This window comes from Suricata suricatta, chromosome 4 (genome assembly GCF_006229205.1).
Source record: "Suricata suricatta isolate VVHF042 chromosome 4, meerkat_22Aug2017_6uvM2_HiC, whole genome shotgun sequence".
Lineage (NCBI taxonomy): Eukaryota > Metazoa > Chordata > Mammalia > Carnivora > Herpestidae > Suricata > Suricata suricatta.
This window is the reverse complement of record NC_043703.1, coordinates 76,128,530-76,150,305: the sequence shown is the minus strand read 5'-3', so window position 1 is coordinate 76,150,305 and position 21,776 is coordinate 76,128,530. Positions and strand designations below refer to the sequence as shown.

At 41.4% G+C, this 21,776-nt stretch overlaps 1 long non-coding RNA gene across 1 annotated transcript in view; it reads left to right on the top strand.

Annotated features, from left to right (window-relative positions):
- Nucleotides 1-687: 687 nt before the first annotated feature.
- The window catches only part of LOC115288926, a 47,451-nt gene continuing 26,362 nt past the window's right edge, over nucleotides 688-21,776 (top strand). Inside the window, exon 1 of the long non-coding RNA XR_003907275.1 lies at nucleotides 688-804. This is a non-coding gene — a long non-coding RNA (uncharacterized LOC115288926). The remainder of the gene's footprint in view (nucleotides 805-21,776) is intronic.

Genomic DNA, 21,776 nt, shown 5'->3' with positions numbered 1-21,776 from the left:
ACATTAGCATTTTCATCAGGTAAATCACAAAACAAGTGACAGTTAGACTTATTTTTACCAAAAACTCATCCTAGTGCTGTGGTGTGATGGTGTTCCTCTTGTGTGTGGTCTAACCTAGCTGAGCTGTACTCCTGGTTCATAGCCCCACGGCATTGATTCTATTCCTTATCTAGCCATGAAATTAATTTTGAAGCCATTTTGTTCCTACATGTTTTTTTACCTGTACCAGAAAATTCACTGTCTTGAGACTCTGTGTAAAGCTCTTCTGCATCTTAAAGATCCACCCCACCCAACCAGGTACTTTCTTCCATATTGTCCTCTGGTTGTCTTAAATGTATCAGCATGTTTTGTCTTTCCAGTGTGATGGTAAAGTTTTCTAGAACAGACTCCCCCCACCCTCTTTGATTTCTTCATGGAATTATAGCCCTGTTTCAGGCACATAGTGGGCTCTGGGAAAAAATGGATATTTATGATAGACTTTTCATTTTTACTAAAAACTTAAGAAAATAAAGATGTTTTTTAAACATAAGTTTTAAACATAAAACATAAATTTTAACATGATGAATTTCCCAACTTTACACTTACTTAAAAGTTCAAGGTGAGAAAATTATTATATAACACCTTCATTACCATTGAGCATTTAATGACATTAGAATATAAGTTGGAATTTGTTTCTTCCAGGCCAGAAATACTGAGAGAACTCTGAACTCCATCTGGTGAAAAAAATGAAGCAGTAAAAATAATCTCCTGGATTGGAATCCAGGATTGGAAGCTCCAAGACAATGGATGAATTTCCTTCTTTAGGTTAGTTTCAAACCTAAACATTGCCATGAATAAAATGACTTTGGCATTTTTGACTTACAGTGTAAATATTGGATCAGTTTATCAATTCAAAAGACTTCATAACTATTGTCTGTTTTTAGGCAAAAATTCCAGTTATATTCATAGCCACCAGCAAAAGCCAGTATTTATTTCATAATTGTTATGTTTCTTTGTACCACTATTTACTTTTGTTTCATGTTCTTAACTAACTTTTGATTACCTTAAAGGCAGGAGATGGTGCGTGACCCACAATAGCACATTGTTTTCTTTTTCTTATCTCTCTTCATCAAACACTTATCTGGGTCTCCTTTAAATGCTTTACAAATGTTGGTTTATTTAATCTTCATAGCTTTCTGTAATATCCCCACTTTGCAGACAAGAAAGCTGAGGCACAAAGATATTAAGTAATTTGCCCAAGGACACACAGTAAGTAGTGTGGCCAGAATTCTGACCCAGGAGGTCTAGCTAGCTCCAGAATGTACTCCTAACCAGTACGCCATGTTGTATCTCAAAAAAATCTTTGCTATCAGTCATCCATATTGAATAGAATCAACACTACAGTGGGAGAGGGAGGAAAAAAATGTCCCCCTTCTTTCCACTTTCAAATCAGGTATGGAATATATGGTTTGATTAGGACACTCATGGAATTTAGCTTGCGATAAACACATATTAGATTTCCAGCACTTTGCAAAATGAAAACAAACTTTGTACTTGTTTGTCTTAGGGTTAGTCTTGGCAGACCCTCCCTGATGGTCAGATGAGAACTTGGAAGTTGCAAAAGTAGTTTAATTGAATGGCTATAAAATTAATAGAGTCTTTCTTCAGTAACTTCTATCTTTCTATCTCTTTCTGGTTGAGTGAGGATTAGAAATTGGACTAATATGAGAAAAACAGGAGTCTCTGAAGTGTTGTATCTGATACTGGCAGCATCCTGCTCTGAATGGGGTTTCTCAGATTGCATAACTAACAGAGAGAGGGGTTAAGATGGGAAAGAGGAGATTACAAAGAAATGCTAGGTTGTGTCAGTATATGGAGGGTAGAGCTCATTTTAAAATTTGAAATATTCATGATCTGTGAGCTTTCTTTTGGCCTCTAGCACCCAAGTACCAGAAGTATAGTATGAAAACCTAAATGAAACAACTGATTTTTTAAAAGTACAATGGACTGTGAGACTGTATGTCATTTTTCGTGTAAATGTCTGAATATTAGCTGTAGAGACAGTAGATTGTGATGACACGAGATAGAAAACACTGAAATAACTAGTTGTTAACGTGCCATTGAATTTTGAGGATAGCGTCTTTGAAAATAGAAGAAATGCCCTCCCATTTTCTAGCCAGTAATTCCTCTTTATTATAGTCGTGCAAGCAACTGTGTCTTATTCTGCTTGGTTAAGGCATTAACTGGAGAACTAGCAGACAACTTTGTGGTGGAACTAATCAACTCTCTGTGAAAAATCCAAATGTATTTTAGTTTTCACTTTTTTTTTTAATGTTTCTTTTAAATTTATTTTTGATACAGAGAGAGAGGGGGTGGGTCAGAGAGAGAAGGAGACACAGAGCTGGAAGCAGGCTCCAGGCTCTGAGCTAGCTGTCTACACAGAGCCCGACACGGGGCTCGAACCCACGAACGTGAGATCTGACCTGAGCTGAAGCCGGACGCTTAACCAACTGAGCCACCAGGCACCCCTAGTTTTCACTTTTGAATATGAGGTCAGAGATTAAAGAGTCAGATTCTAATCAGCTGGGATAGGAGTTGGCCCAAGTATCCATGCCAGAGTGAGAAAGGCCAGCAGTGGTGAGATCTTCATTTAGATCTCAGGGAGAAACAGGCACCCTCTTACATTGTTGGTGGGAATGTAAACTGGTGCAGCTGCTCTGGAAAACAGTGCAGAGGCTACTAAAAAAACTATCAGTAGAACTCCCCTATGACCCAGCAATAGCCCTGCTAGGGATTTACCCAGGGGATACAGAAGTGCTGATGCATAGGAGCACATGTACCCCAATGTTCATGGCAGCAATGTCAACAATAGCCAAATCATGGAAAGAGCCAAGAAGATGTGGTGTATATATACAGTGAAGTACTACATGGCAATGAGGAAGAATGAAATATGGCCATTTGTAGCAAAGTGGATGGACCTTGAGGGTGTCATGCTAAGCGAGATAAGTCAGGCAGAGAAGGATAGATGCCATATGTTTGCATTCATAGGTCTAACAGGAGAGACCTGGCAGGGGACCATGGGGAGAGGAAGGGGGAAAGAGAGTGGGAGAGAATGAGGGACACAGATCAAGGGAGACTACTGAATACTGGAGACGAACCATGGGCTGAAGGGGGAGGGTGGGGGTGATGGTCATGGTGGGGGGCACTTGTGGGGAGAAGCACTGGGTGTTATATAGAAACCAATTTGACAATAAACTATTAAAAAAAAAGAAGAGTTTTAAACATTAACTTTGAGACCCCTTTCCAGTCGGGCAGTAGGGAGATGCCACTGACATGAGTCAGAGGCTCACTCCCATACTGTATGCATTTGTAGAGAACCATTGTCGTTTGATTCCAGGTCATCTGGAGTTTCAGCAATGTGACAGGTGCCAAGAGCCTGAAATTGAAAAGCTGTAGATAGATGGTCTTGGTAGGGGGTTTTAACCGGCAAGACCCATGGGCGTGTACACTTCTTACAGATCTGGCGTGAGAGAAGTTACGGTGCCATAATGTGGCAGTGACCATTTACCTGATATTCTTCATGCTTCTTGAGGTTTCTTGAATCGCTTCCATTCTCCTGGGCCATTCTATACATTTTAATCTCAAGGAAAGCTCCTGTTAAATGAAAGTGTGGAGTTTGGAGTCAGACAGATCTGAATATGAATCTTGTCACAACCATCCCCATTCACTGTGAGATTTGGGGGCAAAGCGTTCTTTCAGATGTAAAATGCACTCAGAGAACTAGCATGCACGGTTCATGAGAGGATAAATAAGCCCATGTAGGCATGCTTCATGGGATTTAATAAGCCTCAGCACCCTCAACCCCTTACCCATCAATTCCTGATGCTTTCCGATGGATGTGAATGCTCTGGGATAGAACACCAAGGGCAGGCTGGAGTGGGGGGAGCTGACTTTCTCTTCTGGGGTGGGTCCCGTCCCACAGAGATGAAGAATGGCTGACCAGAGACACTGAGCAGGCCCTATCCAGGCTTGGTGCAAGGGCGTCCTTTTCAAAGTGTTGCCTCTTCCTCCTCATTGGTTTCATGTACCTTTTATTTTTATTTATTTATTTTTTAAATGTTTATTATTGAGAGACAGAGCATGAGCGGGGGAGGGGCACAGAGATTGGGAGACACAGACTCTGAAGGAGGCTCCAGGCTCTGAGCTGTCAGCACAGAGCCTGACGCGAGGCTCGAACTCATGAACTGTGAGATCATGAGCTGAAGTCAGATGCTTAACTGACTGAACCACCCAGGCTCCCCTTCACTTACCTTTGAAATAGGACCCCTTTAGCCTTAGAAAAACCATTGTGTTGAACACTAGGAACATATTTAAAAAATATATAATAGCCATGAAAACATGGGGAGAAGCAGACCTTCCTGACATCTCCAAGCCAGGACACCCATGGCACTATAGTATGTGTAGCAGACGGCAGTTGGAATCCAGGCTATATAGTTCATGCAGGGGTTTGGATGTGATTCAGTTTGCCTGAGAGGCTGGCATGTGAGTCTGTTGGCAGGCTGTTCTCGAGAAAGACCAAAACGACACCTGGAAAACATACATGCTTGGGGTGGAAGGGAAGCTGACTTCAAGAACATTCAGGATTCTTTTATTCACAATATGCACTGGCCTCCCTGGGTTTGCATTCGAGTCCTACAGCATGGGAACAAGAACAGGAAAAGCCGTCTCACTGAAGTCTGTACAATGCCAGGCTGTAAGGGACACTCACTGATGTGATCCATGACAAAGATGACTCAGGGCAAATGTGCGGGAGAGGAATGGTCTGTCGTTGGCAGAGACAGAAGCCAGGGAAGGCCAGTGGCTTGGTAACTTGGGGGTTGGCCTTCTGACAGTGACTTCTCTGTCCTCCACCGGGACAGCTTGGGGACCTACAACTGGGAACATCTCCCCCGTGACCTAGTCCATGGTGGCCCCAGCAAGGGCACTGCCTTTATGGGCTCACGGAATCCTGGCTGTTTCATGAGCTTCAGAGCCCTCAGTAGGAGCGAGGGCAGGAGTGAAAGGAAGGGACAGACCCTGTGGAGTTATTGAGGAGGGCTGTGGTCCGGGCCACTCCTGGAAATTTCTGGAAAGGGGACGAGTTTGGAGAGAAATTGACGTTCTGAGGGAAGCATGGGCAAAACTTGAGAATGGCTGTGTGTGAATCTCCTTGAGCCCTCAGACCTGCCTGCCAGCTGGGACGGCCTGGGAAACCCAGGCTGCGTTTGTAAATTCTTGTGCATTTGTGTGCTGATTTATATTGAGGAAACCACTGACAAAGGAAGACTGACAGGCAGTTGACTGTGAAAGCAAATGTGAATTTATAACCCAAGAACTCAGAAAATTGGAAAACAAAAAACAGACAAAAACCACAACAAACCAAAGACAGAGATGATATATTTAGTAGAAAAATGCAAGCCAGGCTTCGAGCTGGAAATCAACTTAGATCTGTGGCCTGAGGTGAAAGGCGTTTGTCTGGAGACAGGGCGGGGTGCAGTTGGGAATAACGGGGTAGACTGAGACCTGTGGAAGCAGCAGAAAGAAGTGCCAACTGGATGTACTGTTCTGTGTTGCTGGGTGGGGAACCCAGGGAATACTGGGCCTGGACGTTGAGCTGTGGGCGTGCGTGTGTACATAGGCGTGCATGGCCATGTGCACTTTTGGGCACATGTGCTGTGGCAGATAGGATACCACAACTGTGAGATAAGACCAATTTCTTAAGAAATAAGGGGAGGAAGAATCTGAATTGATAATCAGCTATGTGTGCTGGCATTCAGGACTAGAGTTACCAAAATAAGAAAACTTCTAGTTGGATATGGTGTGATTTTGGGGGGACTTTCTGCCCATCTGTCCATGTACACATAATTGATTCTAGGATAACTGTTTATCCCTCACATCAGGGAGGGAGAGAGGGCTTTACAGACTTAGTCTATAGCTTGTTCTATGGGTAAAGGGTCTTGAGTTCAGTGTAAATTAAAATCAAAATAAACTATTGAAATGTTTTGACTTTATCCCACTATCGTGAATATTTGGGTGAATCGGCAAGATGACTCGGCGGTGCAGACAGATATAGCCTTTCTAAGATGAGCAACGTGTGTTTCCTACATAGGGTTCTTAGCAGAGGGGAGAATGTTAGAGGTTTTTGAAAAAAGTGTGAGTAGCTTTCCCATTCTCAACAGATGGAATCTTTTTTTCTTTAAATGATTTTTTAATATGCATTTATTTTTGAGAGAAAGAGGGACAGAGAGAGAGAGAGAGAGTGGGCAAATGGGAGAGGTAGAGAGAGTGGGAGACACAGAATCTGAAGTAGACTCCAGTCTCTGAACTGTCAGCACAGAGCCTGATGTGGGGCTCGAACCCACGAACCATGAGATCATGACTTGAGCAGGCGTCTGTCACTTAACCAACTGAGCCACCCAGGCGCCCCAGAATCTCCTCCTTAAAGAAGATTGGTTTGTTGGTGTTTCAAGATAAATGCCACAAATCCGTCTTCATCATATTCCACGTATCTTAATTTCCCCCAAAGCTCACTGTACAGAGGAAGGAGGAGGGCGAGAAAGAGGGAGGGAAGGAGAAAGGGAGTCTGACAACATGAAGGTGTAGGAGGCGGAAGGATGTGGAAAATGGATTCTCAGTGACTCTAGCCATCAGATAAGCAGCTTTGGGTTATAAACTTAGATTTCAATTATCCCTTCATCTGGGTTTTTATTTGCTCCTGAATTTTTACCCACAGCAGGACTGGTTAGACTGTGGGACTTTCACGGACTTCACACCAAGCTCATAAAACTCCTTTTTATTATTATTTTTGAATAAACGTGAAAACAAAGAAACACAACTGGATAAATAGAGAAGTACAAATTCTGTAACAGAGCAGCCCCTCGGCACTTTGGTGAACCAGCTTTCTCACTGAATATGTTATGTATTAAAGCCCGGTCCTTAAAAAGAAGAAAATGGATTGAAAGAAGAGATGGTGACACTTTGAGAGTTCACAACCCCCTCTGATAACACAGTGGAATTTAAAAAGCAATTTTAAACATAGGAGGAAAGAAAACTATGCAAAGGATATTTGAAGCAGAGTCAAGCGCGCAATGCCTCATGCCAAGAACAATTATTCATCATCCCCCTAGGGCACGTCCCCTGAAGCATGCCAACTGAGTGCTGGAAATGCCAGGGAAGACCTTTTGCACAATTGGCCATTAGCTTGGTCCTGAAAATGTATCCTTGGCATTTTCCACAGGACACACTTGAAAGTGAGTGGTTGTGTCGATCTTTGCGAGGCATGGTTATGGCCATCGATCTCTTTCATTGCTCTTTCATTATATTATGTCACTTAGCATCACAGTGCCCACAGTTCAGATCTCTAAAGTGGTGTAGGAGAAGAGTGTGCCCGCAGAGCGCTCTCCCTTTCACCTCTGGAGCAGTGAACTTTAAAGAGACCAGCCCTGCATTGAGTCCTCAGGTGTCTCACATGAAGAGCCATCTCTCCTATAAACAAGGTGCCTTTTTTTCCTCTCCATCTTCCTTTCATGGCTGGTCTCAGCTCACGGTTTATTGTGAGTTCTTAGATTTTTAAGTGTGGTGTGGGGGAACATGTAGAGTTGTTAATGCAAAGCAAAAAGGCAGCCTCTTAGGATTTGTTGAGCATGCTGAGGGAATTACTGCCAGTTTACTCTCTGGGCTCTCGCACACGTCTTTCATTCCAACAGCTAAAGGTTTTATTTCTTTTCATTTTTTTTTAATTCCAAATTGATCTGCAACCCATCCCAAAATTATTTCAGTAAGGTTTGCTTGGTTGTTCTGTTTGAAACATTGCGAATTGCATGCATGGGGGTGAGTGGAAGGTGAGTACCACCTTCTAGAACCTTTGTCAGACCAGTCTGGTACATATCTATGCTTTTTCATAAGTTAATTGCTAACTTCCAAGGAAAAAATACCGTTTCTTACTTTCTGGTCTCTTATCAAACATGCCGAGCACGGCTTGGTTAAGCAGTAACTCTTGCTATGTAAGTAAACAGAATTCCCCTCCCTACCCCTCTCTTTTCCGTACGAATCTAAATGAGTGGCACATGAGAACTGGTGGGGGCGTGGATAACCAACAGCTGTTAATAACATGCTGCATGGAAGTGATTTAGTTTCTTGAATACACCTTGAGCATGTTTACATCGTAGATGACAGAGTGTTTACAAGGGCCCAGTGCTTATTTATCTGAGGACACTTGAATGGAAACACAGCTTTATGGGCTCTGGGGACACTCTCCTGCCAGCATTTCGACCTTCAGCGGCAGTGGCAATTACTTGACTAAAAGCCTTCAGGTTACAGTGCAGTTGGCCCTTACTTTGACTTTTCAGAAGTTTTATAAGTGGCTAGCACCTCAAGAGCCAGAAGTGGTTTTGGGACTTGGTAGGGGGGTGAGGTTTGAACACCATCCAAGCCTTGGATACAAGGAGAGCTGAGAGGTGATGGCCGCCCTATGGCTTTGTCCACATGAGCAGGCGGAGGAATGGGGCCACCTATGTAGTGTGACTCGGAAGTTGCCAGAAAAGCAGCCCCCCTGACCAAGAAGGAGGCCTCTCTCCTCACAGACCTACCTCAGAGTCTGAAATTTAGACCAGAAGATTTCTGCAGTTTGCTCTGGGCATGGTCTCCAAAATATCTCCTTTAAAAGGCAAAAATTCTACTTAAAAGAGGAATGTATTAAGGTATTGGTACCCAGACCACATACTATGATTAAATAGATATCACCTGCAGGGTCTTGAGGGTGCGGGGGAACTCAGGAAGTGCCTCCATCCCCCACCTGGCTTCTGACCAGGGACTCTGCCCTCCTTACCTTCCCAAACTCGTGGCCAGAAGGTCCCCACGAGCGTCTGCAGAGAGAGCCATCACTTTTGTTTTCTGGAGCTTGGATTTCTCTGGTGGCTTTGAGACTGGGGTGGTAATGTTTACATTCAGGATAGGATTAAGATCTTTAGGGGCCCTAAATACTGAAAGTGGTATGATAATCTTCCACTTCCTGGCTATGAACAATTCAAATTCAAATCCATTCTAAATTGCAAAACATACCCAATGATGGCTTAAGTAAGTGCTGATTTTTCCCATGAGGACGAGTTTCTTCCACCTTTGAGATAGAAAATGTGAAATTCTTTCATAATCGTTTTTCTTTTCTATTCCTGTTTTGCTAATAGGCTAAGGGTGTGCTTAGTGTGCTGACTGGGCAATCTGGCCCTTTCCTCACTCCCAGGACCCAAATACAGTCTGAGTCAACAAGCCCCAACTTATTCTGCCCCCAGACCCTGTTCCTAAGTGCCAGAGTCACCTTTAGGTCATCCAACAATTATTTCCACTCATATGTCCCATGGGCAACTCCATCTTACCAGGTCTGAAACAGAACTCATGAGCTCTTCCTCCAAATTTGTCTTCTGGTTTTCTCCAACTCAAAAAATCCATCCAGCTGCTCAAGTCAGGAGTCTGGGTGTCATCCTTAACACCTTCTTTGTCGCCCCTGTATCCACAGACTCCATGATTTTTCCTCCTAAATGTCTGTCAATTTCATCCACTGTTACTTTTACCCCTGCTGCCATTATCCTACCCAAGTCCCCTTTAGCTCTTGCCTGGGGTATTGCAGGAGTCATCTTACCTACTCCTGCCTCCCGTCTTTTCATGTTAAAGTTCTGTTCTGTACCATGCAGCCGGAGTGACCTCTAATCTGATCATCTTCTTCATCCCACTGCTTTGACAGCCTGAATGGTTTCCTAAGGCTTAATCTCCCTTATGAGATTTACAAGATTGCTGTCAATTCGGCTGTGCTTTCTGCCCCAGCCCATCTCTGGCCACTTTCCATCTACTATCCTATACCTCTGTGGTAGTAAATGCCTATAAATCCATGGATACAATGATCTGCCACACTTTGGGCCTTTGCATATGCTGTGTTTGCCTGACCAATTACTATACATCCTTTGGCTCCAACACTTCTTCCTCCAGACCCTTTCCTGGGTGCCCCTGAAGACCATCACCACCCTGCAGAATTCTTTGGTCTGTCCCTTCTGTAACCTGTGAGCTCCAGGACAGCAGGCGTTGTGTGGGTCTTGTTGACATTGTTTGCCCAGTCCTTAGTACAACACTGGCCACGTAGAAAATGCTCAGTAAATGCTTGTTGATCAAATAACTCTATTTCAATTCATTAAGTTTGAAGGACACTTTTGGGAAAAGAGGCTTGCTTGTGACTTTGGTTAAGGACTTAAAGTAGGTAGGTGCTGCATGTAGCTTCTGAGTATCGGGTAGGTGGGCATAGAGTACAAGTTTGAGACATCAAATATGACAATAGTTATCACTTAATCAGGTTCTTTATAGCATCTCATGGCTGTCTCCACCAGGTAGGTTAGAAACCTTAGGTGTCTCTAGGGTAAGTGACTTAGCCAAGGTCACTTGGAAAGTGTGGACAAAAGTGCTGAAAGTGGAGGTCAAGGGATCCTAAGGGCAAGCTTTACATTCCCATGTTGCTTGGACTGTCTGTGTGGGGGTCTGACTAAATACATTGAGGACATCTAACATTATCACAATTGTTTTGTAAAATTGTCACTGAGTGTGGTCACTTTGCTCTAACATTTCATTTGTGTCACTAGTAAGGTGTCCATTGGATGTGTGTGTGTGTGTGTGTTCAGTGTGGAGAAAGCAAGGAAGTATGATGTCTAGAGCCACTGGGTTGATGAATAGAGATAGTAGCATTTGCTATACAGAATCACTTGGCCTATTTTTTTTAAATGATTACTTAAAAAAAATCAATGAGTTAGTTCATTCCTTCACCAAATATTTATTACGTAGAATGCAAGATGCTGTTTTATATCCTGGGTGAGAAATGAAGAAAGGTATCAGATGGCCTTGATCTAGCAGGGAGGGAGACCAATCACCCTTCACCAACACAAAGCAGGGAACCATGGTACCACATACACGGGACTGGAAAGTGTGAGGTGTTCTGAGATGGAAGGCTATTTCTTGCTGTGGTGACAGGAGAAGGTAGCATATGGCCGGGCTGCCTTCAGTGTTGTTCAGTATTAACATGTCATTGAGCTTTCATCTTACACGGAGCACAGAAAGCTATCATTACCGATCTGGGTTTTCACGTACATCATATGTACAGCAGGCAGTCCTCACAACCAAACGGAGAAATTGTGTTTGTTAGCGAGTCTGGCAGTGTGTCTGATCAGTTTAGTGCAATTACGATGAAAAACAGTTCAGATGCTATTTGCATCACTTCCAAAATGCTGTCTTTCTTTATTGGGTCTTTATTCTTAACCTGGAGGTCCCGAATGCATCTGACCTCTGGACCCAGATATTAAAAGCAACAATATGTATAAATGTATAAATAATCATTTCTCTGTCTATCATTTTCATGTGACTCTTAAGGGCACATGTAGCAATTTTATTGTTGAAAGACATATTTCACAAAAAGGTAAAATAGGTATTATTTATTAATTTCTTACACAAAATATAATTTTTATAGTAAATATTAACAATAAAATGATTTACATGCTGTTAACTTTTTAGTGCTATGGTTTGTAATAGATAATGGGTCTAAAATATGCATAGTGGCTTGGAGTATGAGAAAAGCCTAAGTGTTTAAGAAAAAAAATTGAAAGGGCACCTGGGTGGCTCAGTCAGTTAAGCCTCTGACTCCTGATTTTTGCTCAGGTCATGATCTTGCGGTTGGTGAGTTCAAGCCCCACATTTTAGGACTCTCTTGCTTTCCCTCTCTCTCTGCCTCTCCCCTGATTATGCACACACACAAACTCTCTCTCTAAATGTTTTTTATTTTTTTAATTATTGATGCAGAGAGAGACAGAGCATGAGAGGGGAAGGTGCAGAGAAAGAAGGAGACACAGAACTGGAAGCAGGCTCCAGGCTCTGAGCTAGCTGTCAGCACAGAGCCTGACACAAGGCTAGAACCCACGAACGTGAGATCTGACCTGAGCCGAAGTCAGAGGCTCAACTGACTGAGCCACCCAGGTGCCCCATACTCTCTTTCTAAATAAATAAATAAACTTAAAAAAAGAAACAAATTGGAAGTAAGAGATGTACTATCTAAATTAAATAATCAACGCACACCCAAATCCTCAACTCTTCAACAAGGGACCTACCAGACTCTAGCCCTTGGACTCCGGTGAGTTAACAATTATTTTGAACAAGCTTTCAAACGCTGTTTTTGTGCCATTGGCTGGGGGCACTCATCCTATTTAGGAGACGTGACAGCCAATTTGAAGGGGAAGCTGTCGAGGGTTGGATGTTGTCTTAGTTTGGGTTCTTCCAGAAGTGGATTCTGAGATAAAGATTCCAGTGCAAGTAGTTTACTTGGGAGGTGATTCAAGGGGGCACAGGAAGGGGAGTCAAAGAGGGAAGTAAAGATAGTGAATAAATGGCACATTCTCATGCAAGTACCACTGTGGGCATCTGGGTCTTGTTCCTATTGAGAACTCTGAGGGCTAGTGCAGGTCATGTGTCTCCAGACCAGGACCCGGTGGAAGGGAGTGGGATATTTCTCCACTGACTCCTCTTGGTGATTGGTGGAGAGTTGCCTTTGGGGGAGGCTGCTAGGTCCCCAGTGCTTCTAAACTGGCTGGGGGGAGAGCAGAGTGGGATCCAGCTTGGATGAAGCCCTTGGGGAAAGAGTTGAGGGAGTTGGCAGTTGGAAAGTTCGGTCAATCTGTAGAAAAGTGGTAAATAATGAGAATACAGAAGCAGGGGCACCCACAGATTCTGCGACAGACACCTTTTCCCTTGCTGGCCAGACTTCTGGAGAGTGCTCAAGGTCAGCAGCCCCCCGGATGCGCTCTACCACACCCCCACTTTGCGCACTGTCAGAGGTACAGGCTATCACCCATCGGTACGTAGCAAGATGCCAGCCCTCTCCATAGAGAGTAGTCAGTTCTTGAGGTTGTAGGAAATGCAGTTGTAGGCAAGGTCTTCATGTGGAAGTGGTAACTGGAGAGACTGTGATATTAACATTGGTACGACGTTAGAAATGATTAAGGCAAAGGAATGTACTTTTTCCTCAGCTTTGAGGGGCTTTGGACTAAAGTAGTTGGCTTATCAAAGTGCTTAGGCTATGGTCACATATCACATAGACATTTCCGTCCCTCCCTCCCTTCCCTCTTCTCCTGCCTTTCTTCTTTTATTCATTCTTTACCTTTCTTTCTCTTTCAAAGACCTTTTACTCAGAAAGCCTTCTCTTCTGTAAATACACCATGTTTCTCATCCTGTCCTTTCTGTCCTGAAGCTTTGAGGACAAGGACCATGTTGATCTTTGTATAACTGATACTTAGTAGAGTTTCTGGAATAATAGGGTGGGTCTTGAGAAAATGGATGTGGGATGAATGCATTTCTCTGATGTATTGAAATAAAGCAGTGCAGGGGGCTGTCTGGGGCGCGTGGTGGTCGGAGCAATTCCCCCAGGTGAAGCAGCCTCTCTTACACTTCCTTGTCACCCGACTCGTGGGCCCCTCCACTCTGCATGCAGGGCAAGACTCAGATTTCCAGAGTCCAGAAGAAGCCATTGTCTTCTTGGGGTTCAGCCAGCTAAAATAATCTTTCCAAATGCAGACTTCTCTTCTGAGGATTGGCAGAAAACACTGTTAAGTGAAAAACTCACGAGATATTCTATAGTTGCTGTTTAAAGAAATCTTACGTCTTTGCAATAAACAACTGCAACAAAACAAAACAACCAAAAAATGACTTTTAATTAAATGTCATTGCCTCACTACCATCTTGCACTACCCCAGCAGCATCTCCTGTTGGGCTTCCACCAGCTGCTGGGGGTGACTTGTCCTTTTCTTTCCTAGTGTCTATACACTCATGTGCCTCTGGTACAGGCAATGCGTGTATGTAGTAGAAAATTTGGGACCGAAAGATATAAGAATATGAAAATAATTTCAGCATTCAGTGATAAAAATTATTGCATATTGGCGGAAAATCTCTTTATGGGTAGAACACGGGTAACGTTTTCCTTTACAACGAGCTGAGAACACTTATTTCAGTTTTTATTTAATTAGGAGGCAGGGCTGTCTCTTTTGACATCCTATTGACACCATTTCCCAGTGAAGCTGCCCTAAATTGGGAGCAGGATCTTAGAAATTAAAGTGGCATGAGATACAATTTGTTGAAGCAAAATTTTTACAATGCTTAAGGAAATTCACTTGTGTAGGATAAATATTTTCCTTTTTTCATGCCACCTAGCTGCTGAGATTTGGATTAATCATTCTACTTCAGATTTGAAGCTGGCCTACAACGCGAATAAACTGCTCCCAAGAGGTTTTGCTTATTTCATTTATTTCCCCCAATTATTTTGACTGTAGTATGCTAAAATAACATGTCACCGAACATTTTGGTTTATGTGGTGAGGTTCAGCCAATGAAAGCATGAGTTGGAACACATGTGTATTTAAAGGTTGACATAGAAAGGATTGAAAAGAATCCGTGAGTATTTTGAAAGAGTTTTTAGAGGATGTGGAACATTTATTCAAATAGCGTGTGTAGTTGGTGTCCTGAGGAGTGCTCTGAGCTGCCTGGGTCACACAGCTGTCTGGTGGAGCCCCTGATTGCGTGAGTACTCACCGCAGGTTATGTTACAACTGCCCTTGGTGGGTTACAATGTCCTGGCCCAAAGGGAGGAGTACAGAAAGAGCCAATATGGGTTAGTTTACATTTACTGACAAATGCAGTCTTAATGAGCGGTCAGAAAAGTGGTCAGTTGAGCTAGATTTGAGGTATTTATGTCCGGACAACACCTGGGGTTACAGAACGACAGCAACCACCACAGTCTCAACCACAACCATCACAAGACCATTTATTTGGAAATAAAAATAGGGGCAGCATCCATACCATTTTCCCTGTCCTTGCTAAAACATACACTAAATACATAAAATATAAAATAGAAATGCCATATGACCGATTAGAAACCCTTTCTCCAAAACCCACCCTACTCCTTCTCTCTCTCAAGAAAAAGACCTCTGGATTGACCTTGAAAGCTTCACTGTAAGAAGCTGCTAATATCTGAGCACACATGTGTTTAGATCTTAGTTTCTAAATATTATGCACCACTAAAGTAAACCAACACTCCTTAGAAAAATGGCTGATTTCAGAGCTGAAGGGGAGAAAGCACAAGATGACTCTGGGACATCTCATTGTGTCAGAAAGTAAGGAAGTGCTCATAGAACAGTAGGGATGCCTCAAAAGGCCACAGGGACAAGCTTAAGAAGCTCTCACTGGCCACGAGGGGTAATCCAAGTATGAAAATGAATGATGACAATAATAGGTTATAATTCACTGAATTGTATAAGAATCGCCAAGTCCTTAGTGATAATAAATAAATAACTGGGAAATAGGAGAAGAACTCTTTCTTAAAATTATTTTTAATTATTTTTAACATTTATTCATTTTTGAGAGACAGAGCGTGAATGGGGGAAGGGCAGAGAGAGAAGAGACAAAGAATCTGAAGCGGGCTCCAGGCTCCGAGTTGTCAGCACAGAGTCTGACGTGGAGCTCGAACTCATGATCTGTGAGATAGTGACCTGAGCCAAAGTTGGATGCTCAACTGACTGAGCCACATAGTTGCCCTGGGAGCTCTTTCTTAAAGAGGAATGGCATCAGATAAATGTAGAAAGAACAGGTTTAGAAAAGTAACCATTTTGTAACCATCAGAGTAAGAGTAAAGACTGATTCAGGATCATCAATGGATGCTAAAACTATTGGATGAAAGTTTAGAGAGAGACAGGATATCTACATGGTCTCATAGTCTTTCCCACACATGACCTATTAACCACAGCAGTAAAAATGGTAACTTTATAGTGAAGACACCTGGGGGACCCCATATTAACCAACCAAGCAATCAAAGTTTACAGCACCTATCATGAGATCAACTACCCTGCAGCTCTGGTCTGAGGTATTTAAAACATCTCTTACTTCAAATCTCTCCCCCAAATGTATTACCTGAATTGAATTTGTACTGAAGGGCAACTGGCCTGAAATCTTCAAAAGTGTCACTATCATGGAAGACCAGGAAAGGTGGAGGAGGTGCTCCAGATTAAAGGAGATTAAAGAGACAGGACAACTCAGGATCCTGGACTGAATTCTGAATCAGGGGTACAACTGATGTGAAGACGTTACTGTGGCAATTGGTATGATCTGATTATGGCCTGTAGATTAGATAGCCCTATCAAATCAAAGTTACTTTTTCTGACTTTTTTAATCGTTCATAGTAATGGAAGAGAATGTTCTTGTCTTCAGACGATGGATGCTGAAGGATTTTGGGGTGAAAAGGCAGGAGATTGTCAGCTAACTCTCAAGAGTTTCAGGAAAAAAATCTAATATTATTGATTATATTGCATATACTCTATATAAAGTATATAAAATGTGCTATATATAGAAAGAGAATGATAAAACACATGTGGTGAAGCATCAAAATTGCAAATCTGAATAAAGCATGTATGGGAGTTCTTTGTATTATTTTTGCAGTGATTTCAAGTGGAATGGTTTCAAACTAAAAAGTTGAAAGGAAAACAGGTTACTAATATTGCCGCAGTTTTCGGTGGAGGTAAGTGAGAAAGTCGAATCCACATCTCATTCTGTTCTTTCTATTCTCCAGTGTTCCATGTTTTCCTTCTAGAGTTTCCCTGCTAAAATGTGTTTAAATGGTCCCGTCTTCAGGCAGACTCGCACGGCAGGGCTGGCGGACTCCCACAGACAAGACAGCCACAGCCTCCCTGCCCTGCTGCCCTTGCAGACAGCCACATGCTGTCACTTTGTCCTGACACGTCTTCCCTTACTTTGGTTCTTTCTACAGCTGTTGCTTTGGTGTTCCCTTCCACCTACCTAGCCAGTGACTCGCCCTTCTGACTCCCTGTGATAAAGTGAGTGCCGGCTTCCTCTCCTCCCAGCCCGCTGGCTTTCCACCATATTGTTTCTTACCACAGGACTGATTACCTTCCTAGTGTTGTGGGTGGCTGTAGTTAGCTTGCATGGTGTCACTTAGATGGTCCATCTCTTTCTTACCTGCTCCTTGAGTGGACAGGCCTTTTGTCTCCCCCCAGAAAACACTGTCATTTAGGTGGATCAGGAATGACTTCTTCAGGAATTACTAGACAATCTCACCATGTGCTTTTCTCTTCCTCAAAACTACTCATCAAAAATTGTCCTTTACATTGAGGCACTTGGCAGGACTTCAAGACTTAAAGGCCCCCAGTGTCTGTCTGCCCTTTTAAGTATGGCCCAACTGTTGACCTTATCAAAGTTCTACCACTCTATCATAGGCTGTTAATCTAGTTAAAATAATACTGAAAGATTATCATGTGATTGGTAATGATAACTCTTTCACATTAAGGGAATTTGATTATCTTGACATTAAGACAATTAGTGAATATACTGGAACTAATCAATACCTGAAAAATGCCAGATTTTGGTTCATGCATCTAATGGGCTATGGTTTTCATGCTAGGATTTCCTGGTCCTTTTTCTTCTTCCTTCCTTCCTTTTTCTCTTCCTTCCTTTCTCTCTCTCTCTCTCTCTCTCAAAATAAATAAATAAACTTAAAAAATACTTCCAAATTTTTTCCTATTTTATATCTACATCAGATAACTGGTAGTTTGACCTCACTTGCTGACGATTACTTACCCGGGCTTGCTGAGAATGAAGTACACCTGTATTTGCCTCATGGGAAAACTCCATGGAAAGCAGTTAATGGGCCAGAGTACTTATTGGTTTCCTCAAACCTCCCACAGGGCTCCCTTCCTTTTATTTAGAATACTAATAAGTGAGTAGTTATTTTTCAGAAGATAAGAACTCTACTTCTTTTGTCCTTAATGAAAATAGGGACCAGTCACTAAAAACTGTATTGGTATTTGGAAATATTTAGTTTTTAAAAACAGTATTATGGTTAAAAATATGGAAGAAACAAATCTTTAAAACAATCATAACCACTGTAAGCTACTCAGCTTTGATAATTTCTTCTTTCTCTATATAGCCTTGACCTTGGCTGAGACAATGTAATTTATAACATAAGTGAATGTTGAGAGGGCAGAAACTATGTCATATATGTTCTGAGCTTGCCACTTTCCATTTTAAGATATAAAACATATTTGTATTAAATAAATTAGAAAGTTTATATAAATGATTTGTTGCTTTATGGAATTATTTTTTAGAATATGTTTATAGAATGTCTATTTTCTAATTTATGATTTTGAAATTATCCTTTAAAAGTTAATTTAAAAAATGAAAGTATTATAGACATAAGAGGTTAAAAAAAAATAAAACAAAACATGGGCCGCCCGGGTGGCTCAGTTGGTCGAGCATCCAACTTTGGCTCAGGTCATGATAACAGGGTTGGTGAGATCAAGGCCCACGTTGGGCTGTGTGCTGACTGCTCAGAGCCTGGAGTCTGCTTCAGATTCTGTGTCTCCCTCTCTCTCTGCCTGTCTCCCACTCACACCCTGTCTCTCCTCAAAAATAAATAAACATTAAAAAAATTAAAAAAAGTAAAACAAAGCACATTAGGACCTATAATAAGAAGCAGTGGTCCCTGGGCCCATCCTTTCTCATCCCTAGTCCCTTTTCTCAGGGGCAACTACTTTTATCTCTCTTAGTTGTGTCTTATATTAGTCATTGCAAATACCTAAATATAGTCATTCTTTCTTTATGTATTTATTCTGATGGGATAGATGAGGATCTAGTTAATGTACACAACCTTCTCACATTTTTCCCAATATCTCAATATAGGTATAGCACATTTTGTGTACTTTCATTATTGGATTACTCTGTAACTTCAAGAAGTATAAGTAGACTGGGGGTTCCTGGGTGCCTGGGCGGTTTAGTCAGTTAAGCTTATGACTCTTGGTTTTGGTTCGGATCATGAACTCATGGTTTGTGAGTGCAAGCCCCACACTGAGATCTGTGCTGACAGTGAAGGACCTGCTTGGGAATCTCTCTCTCTCCTTCTCTCTCTGTCTTCCCTCACTCATGTTTTCTCTCTTTCAAAATAAATAAACTAAAAAAAGAAAAATAATTGTAAGCAGACCTATGTTTCTTGTTGTATACAGTTTCAGGACTGTTTGTGTAACTTGTAGGGCCCAGTGGAATTTAAAAATGCAAGTTCCCTTGTTTAAAGCTTATTCTGAATATCAAGATGATGATACAAGATCATTAAACCCTGCATGGGGCCTTTCTAGGGATGTGCTTTGTGTGACTGCATAGGTTGTAATCTTGAAGCTGCCTCTGTTTGCATCTCATTTTATTCTTTAGCCGTCTTTCTTCTCTTTTGCTTCTACTGTCATTTCTTCTTACCTTTAAAATATAAAAATTAATAACATTTAAATTTAGTTCTGCAACCATAAATATCTCATCCATTCATTCTTTGGAGGTTAAGTTGAAAATTAATATATAGTTCATTATTGTGACTATGCAAATATTATTCATTGCAGAGTCAAATAAAGCCCTATATTTTCTTTCTTGTTTACCTTTCTGTTTTTCCTGGAGTTTCTAATTGCTTTTACTTTTGACTTTTCCTATTGTCTTTATCACATTCCCAGTTTTAACCAAATTTGTCCAATATACCTAATTATCTATTCAATATGATGTTTCTTAGAGGTCTTCCCCCATCCAAAATGAAGAGTCCTGTTGTCTTGTCCTCTTCCTTTTCCAATCTGGATTTAATCTGGTGAAATTGACTCCTTCTTATAATAACTTTCAATTATTTCCTCACTTGCCTCACCAGAGCTTTCTCCTCTCCCTCTCTGCTTTCCGAGTTTGGTTGCACTAGCTTCCCAGTGCTGTCCTTCATGGTCCTGAGATTTCTGGGTACTGAGCCTCTGGATTCTATCTGGAAGACTGCCCTCCTGAGCTTGATGGCTTCACATATTTGCTTTGATTTGTCACTCCTTCTGTCTTGTTCCATCAGTTCCATCTCTGCTAGAGCTTGTCATTCCCATAAATTCTCTGGACTCTCTTCCTCCTTTTCTTTTATGCATCATTGTTGGCTTATATTACCTCCTCCTCCTCCTCCTTCTTCTTCTTAGCTGTAATTTAAGTGAGGTATTAAAAGAGGGGGATGCCACCTACTATATTTTTGAAGAAATAATTAATCTTTCTTTAAACTGCCCATGACATCTGAATGTGCTGAAGATGGTCTTGTCCGGTACATACCAACTACTTTCCTGCAAATTTCATTCTCATCACACCTCTCACTTGGTATAGCTGGAAAAAAATCAGTGTAACTTTATATAGGAAAACCATAATCTATATAGTATCTGTCTATGTTTCTTTATCGTTATACATATAAGGAAACCATTTCTGCTAGACATGATGAAGAAAATGGTTCAAATGGGCAGAGCTTATTAATGGAGTTTCAGAGAGAAGGTAAATATGGTCACCTCCAAATGGTTAGGAGTTTTTGTTGCTCTTTTTAATCAACAAAGTATTTTTTAAAATGTTTCAATTTTAAAAAGAGGCTTTAGGCTAGTAGGTATCCTCCAAGTCATTGGACTTCATATCTTTTTATTATTTTAAAATATATTTATGAGTTAGTTGACATTTACCTTTATTCAAACATGCAAATAGGTTGTTTAGCAAAGTACCTCCAGGGTTTAGGTCAAACACTGCAAAAATCATGCATGAAATGAGGGAATTTGTTAAACCGCCAGCACATGCTTCTAGCACTTCTTACTTTATTACACTGGTGATTTACACCTGCTTAACCATAGCTCTTTCTTCTCACGGGACAGAGTCTTCCTAAGTGTAAGTTTGGACATTAGCCTAGAAGGCATCTCTAAGCTTTCAAAGACCTTGTTAACACCTCACATAAATTTCTGTCTGTAGTATTTCAGGAATTTCCATATACAGAATTTTACTTCCAAGGAAAGCCAAGTGGCTAGCAGCTCTTAAAGACCTCTCTCTGCTTCTATTCTAATTGCCCAGTGGACAGCGGTAATATCCAGCAAGGGTTATGCACACTGAGTGCATATGCTGGGCCATTAGCACTCTAGCCTCACAGTGAGGTGATGAGGGGAAGGGCCGTGAAATTTGGAAATGTGTGAACTGTAATAATGCTCATGGGCACTTGATCTGAATATGGCAGATAAGGAATACTGAACAGGAGAAAATGAAATTAAGTTAGAGGAGTTTAAGTTGACTGATTACAAATCTGTTAGTAGCATGGTTTAATTATTTATTTTTGTTATTTTTATAAAACAAACATAAACATAACCACCGCCACCACCAAAAAAAAAGAGAGAGAGAAAAAAAGTAAAGAAAATAATAAGGGAAAAACTCAAGACACACTTCCTAGGGGAAAAAAACAGCATGTAATTTCTGTCCCTGATGGAATGTATTAAATAAGCAAACACCACCAACAAGCAAAACAAGTACTACAATGTAAAAATATTTAAAAAAAAGACAACCCTCTCACATGCATAAATGAAAGATTGCACATAAAGAACTCCCATCTTTTCAAGTTTCAATAGTAAATGTTCTGCTTTTACAGCACCAAAGACTTAGTCATCCATTTCCTACATAAAAGGCAGCTACTGTTTTGCATGGACCTCAAGCATATTGTAGTATAGAGGTGGAATTTAAGGAAAGGTATTAAGCAGGCTGTGTTGTAGCCTATGAACAAGTAATATATTGTATCATTTATCTTGAATGTATCATAGATAAGCTGCTATATAATGATTGCCACTTCAGATAGCTGTGAAATTAGGTGATTAACTAGTTGTTACTTAACCTTCT